The following is a 22,646-nucleotide window of genomic DNA, read 5'->3' on the forward strand; positions in this document are numbered from 1 at the left end:
AATGCATCATCCTCTGACACTTCTGCCATCTGCAATCTGACCCCACCACCAAAGACATTTTTCCCTCCCCACCCTTGTCTTCCTTCCGGAGAGACCACTCTCTCCATGGCTCCCTTGTCCGCTCCACACTCCCCTCCAACTCCACCACACCTGGCACTTTTCCCTGCAACCACAGTAAGTGCTACACCTGCCCCTCCACCTCCTCCCTCATCCCCATCAAGACTTGCCACATCAAGCAGAGGTTCACCTGCACATCTGCCAATGTGGTATACTGCATTCGCTGTACACAGTGTGGCTCCCTCTACATCAGGGAAACCAAGCAGAGGCTTGGGGACCACTTTGCAGAACACCGACACTCGGTTCGCAACAAACGACTGCACCTCCCAGTCGCGAACCATTTTAACTACCCCTCCCGTTCCTTAGATGACATGTCCATCCTGGGCCTCCTGCAGTGCCACAACAATGCCACCCAAAGGTTGCAGGAACAGCAACTCATATTCCGCTTGGGAACCCTGCAGCCCAATGGTATCAATGTGGATTTTACAAGCTTCAAAATCTCCCCTCCCCCTACTGCATCCCAAAACCAGCCTAGCTCGTCCCTGCCTCCCTAACCTGTTCTTCCTCTCACCAATCCCCTCCTCTCACCTCAAGCCGCACCCCCACTTCCTTCCTACTGACCTCATCCTGCCCCCTTGACCTGTCCGTCCTCTCTGGACTGACCTATCTCCTCCCTACTTCCCCGCCTACACTCACCTTTACTGGCTCCATCTCCGCCTCTTTAACTTGTCTGTCCCCTCTCTACCTATCTTCTCCTCTATCCATCGTCTATCCGCCTCCCCCTCTCTCGCTATTTATTTCAGAACCCTTTCCCTCTCCCCCATTTCTGATGAAGGCTCTAGGCCTGAAACGTCAGCTTTTGTACTCCTAAGATGCTGCTTGGTCTGCTGTGTTCATCCAGCTCGACACTTTGTCATCTCGGATTCTCTAGCATCTGCAGCTCCTATTATCTCAGACATAATACTCATAAGACATTTCAGGTATTGAAATAGGAAACCTACACTGAGCTACATCAAATTCATTGACGTCCTTCCTTAAATAAGTAGATGAAAGCTACACACAGTATTTGACATTCAGAGCAGACTCTCAGTCTTTTGAGCATTTCCTAATATCCATGGCAGATGCCCCTGAATTCCCTTGGTTCCACATCACTTCATGTTCTACCCCAACAGAAGTCCATCCATCTTGGTCTTAAAATTATAAATTGGCCCAGTATGCATAACATTTTGGCAGAGAAAATTCCAGATGTCCATCATGCTTTGTGTAGAAAATTGTTGCCTTGATACTCCTAGACAGCCCAACTTTCATTTGAAAACTGTGCCCTGTTATTTTGGATTCCCCCACCAGAAGAAATTATTTCTAAGTATCTGTCAAATTGATTCCCTCCATCACTTTAAATACGTTGATCCGATCGCCTTAAAGCATTCTAAATGCAAAAGAATTCAAGGTTTAGGTATTCAACATACCCTCATAATTTGATCTATTGTGAATGTATGTAATTCTTCTGGATCTGATGTACACCTAAATGGAATTAACAGAATCGTCCTGATGTTTGTTGCCCAATGATGCTTAGTGAGGTCCAACTAAGACTATGGACAACAAAGGGATAACTCCCTCCCCTTTACATTCCAGCTGACTTTGATAAATGGCAACATTCAATGAGCTGTGTCAGTTACTTTTTGTGCCTGTGCACACTGACTGAATGCTTTCTCAATGTGGACGCTTGCCATCTTCTATACATGTGAATATGCAATTTCCCACGCCTTCATAAATGCATATTACTTTAGATTGCCCTCGAGGGTCTGTCCTTGTCTCTCATATGTGTTTCTGGCAACACCAGTATTTCTCACCCATTCCAGATTGACCTTGACCTGTGCCGCTTACAAGGCAATTCCAGAGGGCATTAAAGGTCAGAGGGTCAGCCTGCAGTCACACGTAGGCCAGACCAGGTAAAAGCAGTGCGTTTTCTTCCCTAAAGTACGTTGTAAACCAAATGAGTTTTTAAAACAATTAATGTTAGTTATCACAGTCACTATAACTGAGGCTAAACTTAAATTCCAGATGTATTGATTGAATTTGAATTCCTCCAGATTCGATGTTGGAATTTCATCCCATGTCACCAGTTTGCTTGCCTTGGTCTCTGAGTTAGTAGCCCAGTAGTAATGTCAATTTGCCACCTGTTCCCCATCTCCCACTTTTGATTTTTGGCAAATTTATTTGAAAGCTCAGCATTAATATTCTTAGGTGCACTAATGACACCCAGCACTACCTCGCTACTTCTCTCCTCTTCTCCACTGTTACTAAAACATCAAAATGCTCAGACAGCGTCTAGGATTGGATAAGAAGAAATGCCCAGCTATTAAATATTGGGAAGACTGAAACTTCTGCTTTTGTCCCCACTTCAAACACCATTCCCAAGGTACCAAATTCATCTTTCTCCTTGGCACCATGCCAAGATTAAGCTATTAATTATAAAGTTGTGTTACTTTTGATGCTAAGATGACCTTCCAACATCACCCACATCACCTCTAGGACTGCCTGTATTCAACTATATAACATCATTCGCCTGTGACTGACTCAGTTCATTTGCTGCTTGCTAAAATCCACATTCATACCTTTTTTAGCTCTACACTCGATGATTCCAAAATGCACATGACTGGTGTCACAAATTTGCCCTTCTCTAAGCCCGAGGTCATTGCAAAATTCTCCTGCTTGTTACTGGCAACCAATCCCATTCCCATATCCCCATATCCCTATATTGATTCGCATCTTGACTAAAATTTTTTACCCATGGTCTCAAATCCCTCTCTGTCTACTGCAATCTCCTTCAGTGCCACAGTACTCTGAGATATCAATGCTCTTCAATTTCTAGCCTCTTGCATATCTCCAGTTATAGTTATCCCTCCATTGTTGAAGCTCCTGCTCTGAATTCCCTCTCTTTCTTGCATTCCTATTAAAGTCACTCCTTAAAACCTGCATCTTTGAGAAATATTTGCCTTATTTTCTCTGAATTTGGCTGGATGTCTGTTTTGTTAATGCTTTTCTGAAGCATGTTAGGATGTTTCATTATGCTGAACGTGCTACATAAAAATGTCATTGCTAATACATTGGTAAAAAGGCTGTAAGTCCCAGTACAGATTTCACAAGAACAAAATAGTACTAGAGACATTCAGAGGGTTGGGTGATATCTGTGGGAAGCGAAATAGTGTAAATGTTTCAAGTGATTCTTCATCAGAGCAGAACTGAAATATTTACTCTGCTTTTCGCTCTCCACAAATGTTACCCAATCAGCTGAGTATTTTCAACATTTACAGTCCTAATTTCTCATCTTCTGTGATATTTTACCTTTGTATGATGTTGACTTCATTCATGTCAGTATTCCCTTTGCCTCTGCTTTCTGCCTTTCAACTTTTAACAGGTTACAAATACTTTTCAGCGCTGAGTTTAGGTGTGTTATTACACACTTCTGGAGCAGGTGGAACATGAACATTGGCCTCCTGGCTAAGCGATAGGGCCACTACTGCACCGCAAGAACCTTTGAAATACACTACTAGGTTGGGTCTAAGTCTGCCTTACTGAAAACAAGACAACAATTACAATCAATAAATATATTCTGATGCTGTTTGGTATGTTGTCCACATTTTCAATCACTATTGTAGGGATAGATTCCAATAACTTCCCTACAATTGTTGTTAAATTAGCAGAGTTATACTTAAATATTTTATCTCTCCCTCCCAATCTTAAAGACAGGGCAATTTGCAAGCTTGCAAGACAACCTGAAAAGACCAGTTTGGGATTTGAACTCATGCTCTCTGTTATTAAACGAGACCTCTGGATTAATTCAACAACATAACTACAGTGCTGCCAAGTGAGGTTACTTTGCTGGCTGCTACCAACCATAATGTGAACAATTCCAAGTAATTGGAGTGTCGGCAAGCAATCAATTCTCCCAACTCCATGACTTATCTTGTATTTAGTTAGGATACATGGAATTTTGCATGCAGTTCTGGTCACCATGCTGCTAGAAGAATATTGATACTTTGGAGAGTGGGTAATGAGGGTTTACCTCGTTATGAGGAGAGGTTAGATGAACTCAGGTTGTTTTCATTGAAAAGATAGAGGCTGAGGGATGACGTGATTGAGTTCTACCAATTTATGATAAGCACAGTTAGGGTGGATAGTCAGAGATGGTTTCCCAGGATGGAAAGGTCACTACAAGACGGCGCAGTTTCAAGGTGAGAGAGGGAAAGTTTAGCAGAGAAGTGCAGAAAAATGTTTTCACATAGAAGGTGGTGAGTGCCTAGAACACACTGTCAGTGGAGGTGGTGGAAGCTCCTTGGAGCAGCATGTTAGCAACATTTAAGATGTATCTTTTAGACATATGAACGGGAAGTGAACAGAGGTATAGAAATCACACGTGGGCAGTAAGTAGTGGGCCTAAATAAGGGTTCGAATCATTGCAGGCTGGGTGGACCAAAGGGCCTGTTCCTGTACTTTATTGAATTGTGTTATCATAGTATATATTTTGTTCATGGTCTCTAGCAACCAGGGAGAAGAGACAGAGAAGAATGTGAACAAAGAATGTTTCTTTACTCCGTGACCACCACCCCAAATCTAATCTACTTTGTCTATGGTTTCTAGATTTCTGGACTGCTGTGCCACCAGCAGCCTTGGCCCCTTCAGCAGCGCTGTGTTGGCAAAAAAAGACCCTTTCACTGGTGTTCATTAACTACTTGACGGCCTCTGGTGGCAGGATGGGAACCTGAATCTTGACCCTTGCCAGACAAACATATTAACACCCATGTGATCACAGCAGTATCTCCCAATGCTAACCCAACTAATAATGTTCCCTTTCTGTTACCCTCCCCACTGCTTCTCAAGATGGGAGCATTTGAGAGAGGGGGAAAACCATTTTAAGAAGGTCAAAAGAAAAGAAACACAATTAGGAAGTGAGAAAAATTAGTATAAATTTCAAAATTTAACTCTGTGGACTTGAATTTTTTGACAAACAATTCTCAACTTGAAGTAACAAGACCACACAGTTTTAGTGATAATAAAGTGTGGAGCTGGATGAACACAGCAGGCCAGGCAGCATCTTAGGAGCACAAAAGCTGCTGTTTTGGGCCTAGACCCTTCATCTGATGAGTTATCACATTGTTAAAAGAGTGAATTTCTGCGGTTTGTTTGAAGCACAATAATATACAAATCTAACAAGTTGTTAAAGCAACAAGGTGCCGCTGTATGAAGTGAACAATGGAATGAAGTAATATCAGAGATAATGGGGACTGCAGATGCTGGAGATTCCAAGATAATAAAATGTGAGGCTGGATGAACACAGCAGGCCAAGCAGCATCTCAGGAGCACAAAAGCTTTTGTGCTCCTGAGATGCTGCTTGGCCTGCTGTGTTCATCCAGCCTCACATTTTATTATAATGGAATGAAGTAACTTGGCCAGAAATTTCTAGAGATTTGCAAATCACAGTATAACTCTGAGATCACAAAGTGTGAAGCTGGATGAACACAGCAGGCCAAGCAGCAGCTCAGGAGCACAAAAGCTGATGCTTCGGGCCTAGACCCTTCCATCAGCGAGATCTCTGAGATCTTTGAGTTTGTTAGCTGATTTTTATCTTGCACAATTCATACTCCATTTTAACTTTCCCCTCAAGTTTTAGGCCATTATATTACTTCCAAATGGGATAATATGAATAAAATTTATGTTGTTTATTTGTCTTTATGTTTTTGACTGGGTTTTTCATGTTTTCTTCATAGAAAATGATTTTTTTCCACTTTTGTTATCTATATTTTCTATTCTGCTCCTGCAACAGCCTCCGCATTTTGTCCCTTATTTGTAGTGCTGTGTTCTTCTCAGCTGTATAGGCTTAAACATGCAATGAACAGTCTCCACAGTGAACAATGGAGCTTTCCTCATCTCAGATCTTCCGATTTCAGCAAACATTTGGAATACAAATGACGAAAAGAAATCCAAAAAATGCCCAAGACATAGCAGAACTGCCTATTTAAATGACAAATCTGCTATTATATGAGAACACAAGAAATAGGATTAGATCATTCAGACCTTGGGTTTGCTTTGCCATTCAACACAGTTTTGGCCATCTGTCTCAATTCCACTATCCCTATATTTCTTGCATTTTTCAATACCAGAGGAATTATCAATCATTGCGTTGACTCAGCATTCACAGTGCACTCCAGGTTAGAAAATTCCAGAGACCTTCAGTTTCTTTTTGTTTGTTAAGTCTAAAACTCTTTATTCCAACATGCAGTCCCTAAATCTAGAAAAATAGCCCCCCAGCATCTACCTTATCTAGCCTCTTGGGAACTTTTCTTTGTTTCGATGCTATCACCTCTCATTTTCAGAAATTCTAAGGACTACAGGCCTAGCCTACTCAATCTCTCCTCATAGGACCATCCTTTCACTCCATCAGCCTTTGCTGGACTTCCTCCAAGACAATATGTCTTACCCTTAGGTAAGGAGATTAAAACTACACAGGACTTCAGGTGTGGTCTCAATATTCTAAAGTATGGTCACATAAAGCTGGAAGTGGCAAACTAATTCCATGCCTCTGTTTTCTTTTCAGGATTTTCCAGTTTTATCCTTTCTAGTTCTCCAACTCATCAAAAAAGAATAAATCAAATGGAATGATGCAAATCACAACCACAAAAATATTGCCAATATAAGAGCAGTCTACTGGTAACATACACCTTCAAACAAACAAACATCAAGAATAGCACACAACTATAGACTCAAATTTAATAGGTAGATTTTCTATCGCAAATGGGTAACGCTAATAAAGTTCAAATTATTATCTATTCTGGTGGCTCTTGTGATTTTTGCTCTCTTCTGAGAATTGGTTTTCACTGACTAATATGGGAGCACTGTTACCTGAATGCTCCATGTTTCAGCACCCACCCTATTGTACACTGTAGCTGGCTATTTTGCACCTGTCTAGCAATCTCCCTGCTTCCCTCCCTCAGTATCCTGAGATCAATTGCATCAAGTACTGGTGATCTATCTACCTTGATGTTAAAAATCACCGTGCAAAAAATCCTGTCATTTTTGCATCTTTCCAACTTTAACACTCACTGCCCCGACCAATGAAGGCAGGTATGCCATATGCCTTCTTTTACCACCTTAGCTCCTTGCATTGCCATTTTTAGGGAACCATGCACTTGGAGTCCAAGATCCCTTGAGACATCAGAGCTCTTAAGGGTTGTATCATTTGCTGTATACTTTCCTCTTGCATTTATATACATATCTGTTCTTCTATCTCCCACCGGCTATGGGTAGCCTATAGTATAACCCATCATGTTATTCCTGACTTTCACTCATATGACGTCAGTGGATGAGCTCTCCAAGACGCTCTCCCTTGGTACAGTTGTGACAGTCTTTTTAATCAGTAATGCAACTCCCCTCCTCCTTTCACATTGCTCTGTATCTCACATGGAACAGCTAAACCCTGAAACATTGAGATGCCAGTCCTGCTCTTCTCTCAATTGTGTTACTGTATTGGCTACCACATCATAGTCCCGTGAACTAATCCAGGGTCTCAGCTCATCTACCTTGTCTGTTATACTCCTTGAATTAATATTAATACATTTCAGACTGCCCGGCCCACCATGAACCCGTCCCTGCCTATTCTTCCTACGAGACTTACTTGATTTAACATCTCAGTTCTCCTCAAACACATCACATGATGACCTATTGATCTGGTTCCCAACCCCATGCCATACAAGTTTAAACCCTCTTGAGTGGCACTAGCAAATCTGCTCTCCAGGATACTGGTGCCCCTCTGGTTTAGGGGCAATCTGTCCTCCTGCCCTGGAAGCGATCCCAATGATCCAGATATCTGAAACCTTTCCTTTTAAACCAGTTCTTCAGCCAAGTGCTCAACTGTATTTTCTTCTTCTGCCTGGCCTCATTGACACAGGGAGTAAACCCAAGATTACAACTCTAGAAGTCCTGTTTTTCAACTTTCTACCTAACTACCTGCCTTCCTTTTGCAGGACCTCATCTCCTTTCCTGTCTCTGCTTTTAGTACCGATGTGGACAATGACCTCTGGCTGCTTACTCTGTGCTCTCAGAATATCCTGTACCTGCTCACAGACACCCTTGACCCTGGCACTGGGGAGGAAGCACACCATTGTGGAATCTGACTCGCAGCTGCAGAAACATCTGTCAGTGTCCCTGACTATACTTATCACGAACTACCCTCACCAACATCTTGACCCTCCTCGCTGCAAGACAGTGCTATCGCATGCCACAGATGTGGCTGCTGCTTTATCCAGAGAGGTGAACCCCATCACCGCGCCCCCCCAAACCAACAACAACCAACAGTATCCAAAATGGTATACCTGTTTGAGAGGGAAATAGCTGCGCTATTTGTGTGCCTCTCCTGGTAGTTACCCATCTAAACCTTTGATGTGACCACATCCACGAAACTGCTATCTATAAAAACTTTCTGCATTCTGTGTGCTCCTCAGTGAGGCCACTTGCTGCTCTGACCAATCCATGCAGTCTGAGGGGTGCTGCAGGTGGACACCCTTCCGGCAAGTACAGTTGTCAGGGACGTTTGACTCCTCCATGATCGCCTAAATCTTCCAGGAGGAGCGTACCACTTCACTGCTTTACTACCCCTTTAGAAACTATTGATCTAAAGGAAAAGGAAAAAATTTACCTGGCCATACCTTAACGCTGTTCGGTCTTGTCAGCAAAGTGTGACATTCACCAAAACCCACACTTCAACCCCACAGACCCTCTCCCTGTGTCAGTGAGGCCAGGCAGAAGAAGCTAATATCGTTGACTGTGTGGCTAAAGAACTGGTTTAAAAGATTTCCGATATTTGGATCATTGGGATCACATCCGTGGCAGGAGGGATGTGTACAAAAAGTACAAGTTGCCCCTAAACTGGAGGGGCATCAATATCATGGAGGGCAGATGTGCTAGTGCCACTCAAGAGGGTTTAAAATAGTATGGCACAGGGCTGGGAATGGTCACTCCTGCTATAGCCTGGTATGAAGGATAAATTTCTCCCAGAATCCTGCTCAGTTACTTCTCACTACCGGCCCCTGTTGGGTGCTCTGTTGAGCACCAAGTTCATCATGATTCCCTTCTAAGTTTTGGTGAGCAAGCTGACTTCTCCCAGAATTCTCCTCAGTCATTCCTTATTACTGCCCTCTCTCCACCTCACAGCCACCTTCCAATTCAGGGTCATATACATAGAGCAAATGTCCTGAGCAAGATCTACTATCAGACATCCTTTGGATCACAGAATGGGAAATCCAGGAAATTTTTAACAAGTTCCACTTTATGAGCTTCATCTGTTGATTAGCAGGGATTGGACTTGTGGTCCTTACAAAATGTGCTTAGGACAAGCCGGAGCCTCTTCACTGCTTTACTACCCCTTTAGAAACTATTGACCTAAAGGAAAAGGAAAAAATTTACCTGGCCATACCTTGTGCTTTTGCAGAGAGTGAGTAACCAATGCCAAACATTGCTGAGGAGTATTTCATCTGTAGATTAGAAGGCAGACTAATTGTCTTAAATTTAGTAAATGAAGGGGTGATCACTTTCTTCCAGGGAATTGCATTCACTAAATCAATCTTAAAAATACCTAAAATAAGGATTCAGCCCACAGTGCAAGATTTTGTCCTGGTTAAAATGATTAGAAAAGCCAATGAGCTAAGTCAATAAGAATTGGTTAGATGTTGTTGCCATGACAAACACGCTTGTCATATCCTGTCAATCAGAGAGTCTTCCCTTTATCCCTACCCTCTGTCTCCAACCTCACATCAACCTGTGTCACAAAGTTACACCTTATGCTTTAATTCCGAAATTCTCGTTCTTGCTTTGAATCCATGGCTCTGTGATATATTTCAGCCTAACACATCTCTGAGATATCTGCAATCTATTTCTGTTCACTAAGGCATTCCAATTTTACTTGTGCAGTATGGCTGGCAGTGCCTTCAGCTGGTCAGGTCCTCTTTCTAAACCTCTTTAAAGCCTTACACATTTGATTAAGCTTTTATTCATTGACCTAAAAATGTGGCACAGTGTCGTGATTTGTTTTAAGGATGTTCCTGTGAAGGACATTGGGCATTTCATCATGTTAAAGGTGCTATACGAGCACAACTTTATTGTCCTTCTTGCTGATCATCCCCAATTTCATATGCTTTTTTTTGGAAATTAAAAATAGCTTGATATGTTGCTCCAGAACTACTTGTACATAATATATACAGTTACCGTTGTGCATCAGGATGAAGGAGAGAGAATAATCAGAATTGTGTTTGGGTCACAATCAAGTAAAGCTGTTTGCCCTGTATGGTGTCCAGGCAAGTGGAGAGTTTTCCATTACATTCCTGATTTGTGACTTGTAGATATTTGACAGTATTATGAAGCAAGGAAGAGAGTTGCTATTCGCAGAATTTTAAGCCTCTGACCTATTCCTATAGCTACACTTCAAATTGCTCATCTATGGCGAGTGCATCTCTCTCACCGCCATATTCACTGATGGTAATATTGACTGCCAAGAAGAGATGGTTAGATTCTGTTTATTCAAGATGGTTATTACATGACATACACAATGTATGAAATTTGCTTTGGTGTGTGATCAGATTTCATACAATCTGGCATTGTGTTGTCAGATGTCTTGTGGTCAGAGGAGAAAATGATTGAACCTGTCAGAATGACTGGAGGCAAATTTTGTAATTCCACTCCACCAAAATATCCAGTAATGTTGAACTGCTAGCAGCCCTTAAATGCATATGCCACCTTCTCTCTAACTGTTCCCATCATCTCCCGACCTCACCATCATATCTTGACTTGTCTGTTGGTGTTTAGCTATCAGACTGCTTATTTGTCATTTATTATTTGATGAGGAGGATTCCTTTTCATTATATATTGAAAAGATCAAAGCAACAGCCTTCTGTTGTTGCCTCTATCCAACTTCTCCATCCTACTCCCTGTAACTGAGTGACCCTAAACTGGCCCGATCCTAACTGCTTTGAGTTCCCAGTCTGTGATTAATGTCCCTTTCTCGGATTCTGTCTTTCCACACGCTGCAGTGTTAATATTTGAATTGCTGGGAAATGGTGCCATTTTCAAACCATATATTTATGCCATCACTAAGCCTATTTCTATCCTGTAACTTCAATGAACAATTTCTTGTGTCAGCTTTTCTGGAGCTGAAACTCTCATTCATACCTTGTTACCTCTGCAGTTGACTATTGTGCACATCTTGCTGACCTCCTACATTCTCTCTGTCTCTCTCAAACTGCAACTGTTTAAAACATTGTGGTCCATGTTTTTACTTGTAGCAAGTCCCATTTGCCTATCACCCTGACTCACAACCTACATTCGCTCCAAATTAAACAATACCTTGATTGTTAAAGTTCTCATCCATATTTTCCAATCCATCTATGGCCTGGTCACTCTCTGTAACCTCCTCCAATCGAAAGTCCGTTGAAATATTCATGCTCATCTAAGTCTGGTTTCTTGAACATCACCATCAGCTATCTTCTCCCAAGCTCAGTAATTCTCTCACTGTCTCTCAATTTCTCTTTCTTCTTTAGAATGTGCCATGAAACTTACCTTTCTAAACAAGTTTTGGTTACCTGGCTGAATATTGCTTTATTGGGCTTGGTGTTTAAATTTTATAAGGCAATAGGAATTGCTTTCGACTCGTCATCATCGAGTTTTGAGAAGATTTGTAGCTCAGGTTTCCAGCTCAGCGAGCAAACTCACATCCAGAACTCGTCATCATGTTAAAATTGTGATACAAATACCAAGTTGTTGTTGAATAAAGGGGAGATGATGGCCTAGTGGTACTATCGCTGGACTGTTAATCCAGAGACCCCAATCACACTCTGGGGACATGGGTTCAAATCCCACTGCAGCAGATGGTGGTATTTGAATTCAATAAATATCTGCAATTAAGAATCTAATGATGACCATGACTCCATTGTCGATAGTTGGGGGAAAAACCCATATGGTTTACCTATGTGCTTTAGAGAAGGAAACTTCTCTGGCATTGTGTTGTCACATGTCTTGTGGTCAGAGGAGAAAATGATCAAACCTGTAAGAATGACTGTTGTCAAATTTTGTAATTCCACTCCACCAAAATATTGGTGGTCTGGCCTATATGTGACTCCAGTCCCACAGTAATGTGGTTGACTCTTAACTGCCCTCTGGGCAATAAATGCTGCCTAGCCAGCAACACCCTCACCCCATGAATGATAAAGGAAAAAAAACGAAATCTTCCTATTTGATGATGATAGAAAATTATATTTAAAAATATAGCTCGTACATACTATTTAGGGTGCTGTAATGATCAAATTGAATTGGATCTTACAACCATTCGAGGAATGCTGTATATCAAGGACAGAGTCGTAAATGCTTGATCAAGCACAGTCTGTAAATAATCAATAGGTTCCTTTTGTACTGAGAGAACAGAACAGAAAATTGCACCACATCTTTCAGGGATTCAAGTAATTAACCTGTGATACAAAGTGAAATTAAAAAGTCTGTTGTGGTCTTGTTAGAAATGAAATATTTGAGGGCATAAATAATGTGGATGTGAAGATATATTTTGTGTCAAGTTAGATTAGAATAACCAAGAGGTCTGATTATAAAGCTAAATAAGCTCAAGTCAAACTGATTTGAAGGAATAACATTGTCATCCTTTGTATCATTGACTTGTGTAACAGACTGACATTTTTTGGCTACTGATTGCTGATGAGACAGGAGTTAAATTAATTGTTGATTGACCAAGCGATTGTGAGAAGGCAACATTATCAAATCACTTCAGCATAATACAGCAATCAGGATGACTTTTTTTGTCAATTATGCACGTTCTCAATCGTTGGTTGTCAATAAAAAGAAACAATTGCATTCTCTCAACATCTTCCACAACCATAAGATGTCTTAAAACTCTTCACAGTCAGTAAAGCATTGTTGAAGTATAGTCAGTGCTTTGCGGCAGTGTAGGAGGAACCAACTTGTACACAGCCAGCTCATACAAATGCTGCTGATTAAAGGAGAATTATTGATCAGAACACCCATCGTTGAGTACCCTATTCTTCAAAGTAGTGCCATCTGGAATAGCAGTGGGCCTTGGTTTAACAACACATCTGAGCAGGCCAGCACTACTGAACTGCAGCACTGTGTTAAAATTCTGAAATGGGACACAAATGTAAAACTTTAAACCCAAAAGCAAATAGTGCATTTAGTGTCACCTTATCTAACTAGGCTAAAAGCCATGAAGTGTATTTTGCATGAATCCAAACATCATAATTTCAAACTTTTAAGTGGAACCAATCTAGAGAAACTCAATAAATGGGATTGATTACATTATATTCGAGCACTCCACCTCATCAAACAATTAAAATCATTGGTAGCTTCATCATGATGATTAAGTTTGTGTCTATATAGTAATAGTCTGAACAATTCTCAAAATGGTGTCACCATCAAGTTGCGCTGAAATTTATATTCAGCATTCCATCATCGATTAACTATTAAAATCAATAAATATTGGTTAATCAGGACCTCAGGAAAGTGTGAAATGCCTATCACTTTAAATATTCTTTACTTATGAAAATTAAAGGTTGAAGACGTCAAAATATTCATACACATTAACCAGAAAAGGAGCTAATTGGATGAGCCCAACAAGAGCATGTGGGAATTGTGAAATTAATGCATGTCTGTTGTTTAAATTGCAAACACCATGTCAACATCTTGCTGTCTGCTGTTTGGATTGATAACTAGCAATAATATTGGCCAAACGTGTAATTAAAAGGCCGAACGTGGTAATTTCCAAGTTTTTTTTTAAAGCTAGTCTGTCGTATTTGAAAGGGATATGATTTCTGGCTGGGACAGATGCTGGCAGTCATTCAGGAAATGTCTGTGACCTGAGAAACAGCAAAGCCAAACTTGTCCTCAACCTCAACAACTTCTCTTTCGATCCCTCCCACTTCCTACAGACAAAGGGGTGGCTGTGGGTACCTGCATGGGCCCAAGCTATGCCTGCCTCTTTGTAGGTTACGTGGAACAGTCCCTCTTTTGCACCTACACTCGCCCTAAACCCCACCTCTTCCTCTGTTACATTGATGACTGTATCGGCGCTGCCTCATGCTCCCAAGAGGAGCTCGAACAGTTCATCCACTTCACCAACACCTTCCACTCCAACCTTCAATTTACCTAGGCCATCTCCAAGACATCCCTGACCTTCCTGGACCTTTCAGTCTCCATCTCAGGCAACCACCTACAAACTGATGTCCATTTCAAGCCCACCGACTCCCACAGTTACCTGGAATAAACCTCCTCCCACCCACCTTTCTGCAAAAATTCCATCCCCTATTCCCAATTCCTCTGCCTCCGCTGCATCTGCTCCCAGGATGAGGCATTCCACTCCCGCAAATCCCAGATGTCCTCGTTCTTCAAGGACCGCAACTCCCCCCCCACAGAGGTCGAGCACACCCTCGATCGAGTCTCCTGCATTTCCCTCATCTCATCCCCCACACATTATGCTGCAGCTGTACAAAACTCTGGTGCGGCCGCACTTGGAGTATTGCTTACAGTTCTGGTCACCGTATAATAAGAAGGATGTGGAAGCTTTGGAAAGGGTGCAAAGGAGATTTACTAGGTCGTTGCCTAGTATGGAGGGAAGGTCTTACGAGGAAAGGGTGAGGGACTTGAGGCTGTTTTCATTAGCGAGAAGAAGGTTGAGAGGTGACTTAATTGAAACATATAAAATAATCAGAGGGTTAGATAGGGTGGATAGGGAGAGCCTTTTTCCTAGGATGGTGACGGCGAGCACGAGGGGGCATAGCTTTAAATTGAGGGGTGAAAGATATAGGACAGATGTCAGAGGTAGTTTCTTTACTCAGAGAATAGTAAGGGCATGGAACGCTTTGCCTGCAACGGTAGTAGATTCGCCAACTTTAGGTACATTTAAGTCGTCATTGGATACGCATATGGACGTACATGGAATAGTGTAGGTTAGATGGGCTTCAGATCAGTATGACAGGTCGGCACAACATCGAGGGCCGAAGAGCCTGTACTGTGCTGTAATGTTCTACGTTCTATGTTCACCCCGCCCCCGCAATAACCGTCAAAAGAGAATCCCCCTCGTCCTCACATACCACCCCACTAACCTCTGGATACAATGCATCATCCTCCGACACTTCCACCATCGACAATCCGACTCCATCACTGAAGACGTTTTTCCAACCCAACCCTTGTCTGCCTTCTGGAGAGACCACTGTCTCCACTCCACACTCCCCTTCAACCCCACCACACCCGACACCTTTCCCTGCAACCGCAGGAAGTGCTACACCTGTCCTCACACCTCCTCCCTCACCCCCATCCCAGGCCCCAAGATGACTTTCCACATCAAGCAGATGGTCACCTGCACATCCGCCATGTGGCATACTGCATCCGCTGTACACGGTGTGGCTTCCTCTACATTGGGGAAAACAAGCGGAGGCTTGGGGACCGCTTTGCAGAACACCTCCGCTCGGTTCGCAATAAACAACTGCACCTCCCAGTCGTGAACCATTTCAACTCCCCCTCCTATTCCTTAGATGACATGTCCATCCTGGGCCTTCCGCAGTGCCATAATGATGCCACCCATAGGTTGCCGGAACAGCAACTCATATTCCACTTGGGAACCCTGCAGCCCAATGGTATCAATGTGGATTTCACCAGCTTCAAAATCTCCCCTTCCCCCACTGCATCCCAAAACCAGCCCAGCTCGTCCCTGCCTCCCTAACCTGTTCTTCCTCTCACCTATCCCCTCCTCCCACCTCAAGCCGTATCTCCATTTCCCACCTACTAACCTCATCCCGCCCCCTTGACCTGTCCGTCCTCCCCGGACTGACTTGTCCCCTCCCTACCTCCCCACCCATACTCTCATCTCCACCTATCTTCTCCTGTATCCGTCTTCAGTCTGCCTCTCCCTCTCTCCTTATTTATTTCCGAATCTTCTCCCCATCCCCCTTTTCTGATGAAGGGTCTAGGCCCGAAACGTCAGCTCATGTGCTCTTAAGATGCGGCTTGGCCTGCTGTGTTCATCCAGTTCCACACTTTGTTATCAAGGACAATACAGCATGGGAGTTTCCATTTTCTAAGTTTGTTGAGACATGACGCTAGATGCCTCGGGAGAAGTTGAAACTAGTAGAGATCTCCTACACTGCAGACTGCCAGGAAAACCTCCAAAGATGGTGAGAGCAGATAAACATGGAATGTGGCTGAGGCTTGTGGATCTGGTGCAGTGTGGATAGGAGTTGAATGACCTTAAGGTTAATAAATGTTCAGATGCATTCCTCAATTCACTGCAGGCAGGCACTTACCTACAAATAAACTCTTATCAACCAAATTTCTCACATAACATTCACACTACATCCTTACACCAGTCGTACTGCTGTCAGCCTTGCACACTTGTAGCTATTGAACTGTAACAACATCACCTGGACAGATTGCACACTTTTACCTTCTCCCTTGCAGGATAAATGGGCATATAACCACAAGCAGCAGGAAGAAACTATAGGGGCACTCGGTGCACCCACATGTTGCACCAATGTTGTAGCTTTCCAGAGTTTATTTTGTCCTTTTTTTTTGAAAAGTGATTGTAAGGCAGACGTAAAGAGCTGTCTCTAAGAATGTAAAAAACGCTGAGGCCTTGAGTTTTATTTTCAATGTTGGAACAATGGAAGCAGCCTGGGTGTGGCCAGCTCTCACAACCAGGCTTTCGAGTTTCTTTGAGTTTTTAGGTTTGGCTTTAAGCAGGAACTATTGGGGTCTCAAAAGAGTTGGAAGCTTCAGTGAATGTCTCTTGGCAGCTGCTCTCTCTGAATTTACTCTTGATGTTTTTTTCCTCCTGGATGGGAAAGCTGCATTTGAAAATCTGTGTCTGAACTTTTCTCTTTCATCAATGTGTTTATGAGATGTTACTATAGTGTAGCAGTTAATTAGTTAAAGATGCTGTATCTATTATTCAGTTAAGTTTTCCAATAGAGTTAATTTATTCTAAATTCCTCTTTCTTTGGTTGTATTTTAACGACAGTGTTTAAATAAATTGTGTTTTGATTAATGTCAGTTAATTTGGCCAGTCGCATGACATTGGGAACAGACACTTCATAATCGCCATTGATGTAAGAAAATGTTTGTGTCCAGTCTACCTTCTCAAAATATTTTGAAAGGGTCTGGTCTGGTCCATAATATGTCATAACCCCCAAAGGTGATGGTGCTGGCCATATGGGAATAGACATTGATGAGGCCATGACCAGAGGTAAAGTTTCATCGAATCACATTCAGCCCAACAAGTCCACACTGACCCTCAGAGCATCCCACCCAGACCCGTTCCCCTATAACCCACACAATCTACACATCCCTGAAGACTGCAGCCAATTTTGCATGGCCAATCCACCTAGCCTGCACACCTTTGGACTATGGGAGGAAACTGGGGCACCCGGAGGAAATCATGCAGACACAGGGAGAATTTGCAAACTCCACACAGACACTCACCTGAGGGTGGAATTGAACATGGGCCCCTGGTGATGTGAAGCAGCAGTGCTAACCACTGCTACCCTAACCATGCCCCCCCTAACCACTGAAGACAACCATGCTGTCGCACCTCAGAGATAGTGGGAACTGCAGATGCTGGAGAATCCACACAAAGTGTGGGGCTGGATGAACACAGCAGGCCAAGCAGCATCTTAGGAGCACAAAAGCTGACGTTTCGGGCCTCGACCCTTCATCAGAAAAGTGCTATCATACCTAATCATTTTTCTCTCATCCTACTTTCTCCTCCAACTTATGCTGACTTTCAATCTCCTCCTTGCTTCCCTCTCTTCTCCCTTCCCTGCCATCGCTATAACCTTAGCCATGTTCTTTCAGATACCTTGCAGTGGAGGTTGGCCTGACAATGCAGAAAACAGTGAGAAGACTATGATAGTGAAGTGTCTGGCTCAGACTGCAGTCAGTCATGCCAAATGCTGCAGTTTGAAGTTGCCAACTTCTCTCTATTGCAGTCCAATCAAGTTCACAGCATTATCCAAACTCTATTATGGCTTGACATACCTTGCAAGTTAACCTGCTGGGTGACACTGCCTCATTGCCACACTAATAAATGCAGTTTACATTACACAGTCTCATAATTGAAAGTTCCTGCATCAGAGGAGACAATAAGCCTCATAGAGCTTCTATTTTTAATCTTCACCCAACCCAGCATTTCATCTTTGCTGTGCAGTCAGACATTCAAGAATTAAAACTGCTTGATATTGCCATCCAAAGCATCCTGCGGTTTTTTTCCCACTGAAGTTCAGCAATAGGCATGCGGCAGCCACTGGGATAGTACCATTAGGGACCACTAGTTAGTACTTCATCCACAGATGCAGTATGGCATGAATATATTTATAAATGTGGAGAGGGATGTGACAGTGATGGATGTGGAGTTGATACTGGCTTTATTCAAATTTATTTTCATTTATAGCACTGGAGAGAAAGGGGCTGCCTACATTGCAGGCTCTTTTCTGTGAATTCCACTTGGCCAGTCTCCTGCAATTCTTCCCCTCTTCAGCAGTTTGTTCTGCCTTCCTCGGGCTCTGCTTGTTCTCCCAGCCATGCGGTATTCTGAGAGGAATACCCATGCCAATTATTCAGAAACCTTGAAGTTAGAAAAAAGCTCTCTCGTTGAGAAACCCTGCAGATTTTTGTAACTTGAAGCAGCTAAGGAAAGCAACAAATATTCACAGATTCATAGGAATAGCCAGAAGATGTGGAGCCAAAAGCAAAAGTAGCAGTCTGTGTAGAACAGCAGATGAAAAAGAATGATTAGAAAAAGAATCAGAACAGGAAGGAAAAATGTGCAGTTAAACTCTAAAGTAAAATATCTAGATATTTAATAGTACAATCGTATAATATCTACTGACAACAAAAGCATTCTACCTAGATCCTGACAAGGTAGTTGTAGAAATGCAATGATGAACAGATGTAAAAACAATGCAATAATTTGTTGAAATGGTGAACTGTTTACTAAAGTTCTCGCCCAGTATGTCATCAGAATGTAAACATCTATGCAAGCTCATAGTTGAGAATATCCAGTCATTCTGGGACACAGAACATGAAGCAGCTTTCAATTGCCTCAAATAATGGGCAAGAAAAACTTGAAACACCGTGGAGTAATCAACTCTGTTCAGACATTGAATCTGAAACACAAACACAATCATCTTCCTCTAATCAAGCATGGACAAAGGAATGATAGGTCCCAGAGAAGGAACGTGTTCCTGGAATATGTCAATACCAATTGACAAATATGTTATGGGAAGATCTGAACTCTTCAGAGAATACGAATGAAATGCATTCACAAAAACTGACAAAAGTAGGACTGACTGGAATTTTATTGTTCATGAATGATCATTTTCTCTGCTGACCAGGTATATTTAGTAACTCCAGGCACCTGTGACTATGAATGACAGTGGATACAACTTTATGTGAGAGTGAATTTTGAAGAAATACATTTATATATTGTATCACTGTGATTTACCAATACCATATGAATTCCTGTTATAACTTTCGGATGAATAACAATTAAAACACATCACATGAAATACCTGCACCTCCATATTTAGTTGTAGATTTCCACTCCACTCAGAACGGGAATAAAAGAGGGATTACAGGGATAGGGTGAAAGGGTGTCTTGTCTGGATGGGTTGCTCATCGGAAGGTCAGTGCAGACTCAATGTGCCAAATGTGATCAGAGATAATGGGAACTGCAGATGCTAGAGAATCCGAGATAACCAAGTGTGGAGCTGGACGAACACAGCAGGCCAAGCAGCATCTTAGGAGCACAAAAGCTTTTGTGTTCCTGAGATGCTGCTTGGCCTGCTGTGTTCTTCCAGCTCCACACTTTGTTATCTCAATGTGTCACATGGCCTGTTTTCGCAGTGGATTCTCTGATTCCATAAAGATGATTTAGGCTTTGTGGTGCAATGGGTATGACATACTTTTGCTATGACTGCCTTGATGAAATTACGTTATTGTTTGAGTTTTTCCATGAAATGTTTGTTTTTTTTTTGAATAGATCTTGCCTTTTTTCCTAATAATGAGTGAATGTTTCAATTTGTCTCAGCCCAGAGTTTTGTCCCATTGGATTACAAAATAACAGAGCACAAAAACAACATACAGCTTAGTGGTTAGGATTGCTGTCTCACAGTGCCAGGGACCTGGGTTCAATTTCACCCTCAGGTGACTGGCTGTGTGGACTTTACACATTCTCCCCATGTCTGCATGGGTTTCCATTGGGTGCTCTAGTTTCCTCCCATAGTCTGAAGATGTGTATGTTAGGTGAATTAGCCATGCTAAATTTTCCATAGTGTTCAAGGATTTGCTGTGTTAGCCATGGGAAATGCAGGATTGCAGAGATAAGGTGGTGGATGGGTCTGAGTAGGATGCTCTTCAGAGGGTGGGTGTGGACTTGTTGGGCTGAATGGCCTGTTTCCACTCTGTAGGGATTCTATTAAAAAAAATTAATTTAATCTTTCCTACTTCCTGCTATTAAAACACATATTGGGCATTGGCTAAGCCCTTCCTAGTTCATGTTATCTTTTCTTCACCAATTCATCTTAGTGGTGTTGGCAGTCTTAGGCTTTTCAGCCAAGTTTATTAATTTAATGAAAACAGCATGGAAGAGCTACAGAAATTCATTTGAAGATGTGATGTCAACACCAGATTATCGCTTGGTGCTATGTCAAGATAATCGGGAAGATTCATTCTAAACTCCCTTTAATACTTGAAGCCATGCTGAAAGGTACGGAGTGTTTAGTCCCAGCAGTGGGAAATGATCAGGAACAAGAATAAATTAAAAAGCCATATGCATTTTTGCCCTTGGCTACTTTAGACCATTTAGAGCACTGATGTCAGACACCGTCTGTGATTACAAGAGGTGCACATCAAAGAAGTTATTATCTGTAAACATGAAAATTAATAATAATACTGTGGATTTCACAACCAAGTTTTTTTTCGTAGATTTAATGGTTTACAATGGAAAGTCATGAGGGCTTGGGGGGAAACCAAATGCACTTTTGCCTTTCCTGTGCTTAGAGAATCGTATTGGCAATGACTGAGTTATTATGTACAATTGCATCATAATGACCATCACCTAATGTGAATGCACATTTAGGTATTAATCTCTCTTTCTGTTTCTGCTACCAAAATGGATAACCTCACATTTATCCACTTTCTCTCCACATCTGCCAGGCTCACTCAGTTTGAATAGAGAAGGTATTTTCAGATGGCAACCTGTAACTATTGGAGTGCCAAAGGGGTCAGTCCTAGGGCCACACCACTTACAATACATATTAATGACTTAATGAGGATAGAGAATATACTTGTGCGAAGAAAGCAAATGAAGTAAAAATAGGGGAAATGGTACAGAGAGAACATAAAAGCTCAGGAACAGGCACTTTAGCCCACCATATTTGAATTGTATCAAATTCATTGAATTAATTTGAATTAGCTTTATGGTCACATATACTCAAATGAGTACAGTGAAACATTTACAGTCGGCACATTCCAGCACCATTTTATGTATAAAGGCACCTGGCTACAGATACTCAAGATCAATTTCTTAGGAAACAAAAAAAAGTAAACAAATAAATAGTTAAGCATTATCGGTGATTGGAATAAATGTTTTAAAAAGTAGAGTTCAGAATATCAGCCTTTTCCCCCAGGGTGGGAATGTCAAATACTAGTGGGCTTAGGCAAAAGGTGAGAGGGGGAGAATTTAAAGTAAAAATGTGAAATAAGTTTTTAACATGGAGGATGGTACGTGAATGGAACTTATTGCCAGGAGCGATGGTGGAAACAGATAAAGTAGCAAAGTTTAAGAGGCATTTGCATTTACACATGAGCAGGAAGGAAAAAGCGGGATATAGACCGTGTGCAGGGCAGATGGGATTAGTTTAGAATAGCTTCATGTTAGCACCTAGGCTCAAGGGTGATCCCCACTGCCTTGCTTGTGCCTCCACTGGCCCACCAACAAAGGGGCTGCCCCACTTTTGGTGCTATCTCTTCGCCGCTGGGCCTACTTCACTGACACTGCTGAACCCACACTTGCCCCGCAACCAAGAGTCCATGGCTGCGCTGTCGGACCAGGCCACGAGTCCTGCTTTGACTGCAGATATCGCCATGTTGGCACCACCATCCTGAAGAGCCCACTGCTGCTGGCATGGCTGTCCCTGATCGCTGGAGGAGCTTTGCTGCCATTGGCCCTAATAGGTAGGAGAATGATCTCGTCGCCACTGCCGCTGGTGCCGATTGGTGGGAGAACAATCTCGTCTGCTGCCATCCTCCTATCGCCAAGAGAATGTCCTCACTGCCGCTGGCTCCATTCGTTGGGAGCAGCTACATCCACCACTGAGCACACAGCCCTCTCTCACTGTCACACTGGTGCTACAGACCAACCTGCCGCAAAATAGAAGAAAAAGAAAGACCAAAGCAAAAGCAGAATAAAGTGAAAGAAAAGAACAGAAGTGAAAGTAAAACGAAGGAGGAAAACAGATGGGAGTGTATGTGTGTCA

General features: G+C 42.4%; 1 protein-coding gene across 3 annotated transcripts in view; it reads left to right on the forward strand.

Annotated features, from left to right (window-relative positions):
* tsnare1 (T-SNARE Domain Containing 1) overlaps window positions 1–22,646 on the forward strand; it is a 753,673-nt gene that overhangs the window by 701,920 nt on the left and 29,107 nt on the right. The window contains exon 12 of one of the 3 annotated variants that reach the window (XM_059646376.1): window positions 6,653–6,858. The exons of the other annotated variants lie outside the window; for them this stretch is intronic. The gene's annotated coding sequence lies outside the window, so the exon portion shown is untranslated. Of the gene's footprint in view, window positions 1–6,652; window positions 6,859–22,646 lie in introns of those variants that run through there. 3 annotated transcript variants of the gene reach the window in all.

Source organism: Stegostoma tigrinum, chromosome 5, assembly GCF_030684315.1.
Source record: "Stegostoma tigrinum isolate sSteTig4 chromosome 5, sSteTig4.hap1, whole genome shotgun sequence".
Classification (NCBI taxonomy): domain Eukaryota; kingdom Metazoa; phylum Chordata; class Chondrichthyes; order Orectolobiformes; family Stegostomatidae; genus Stegostoma; species Stegostoma tigrinum.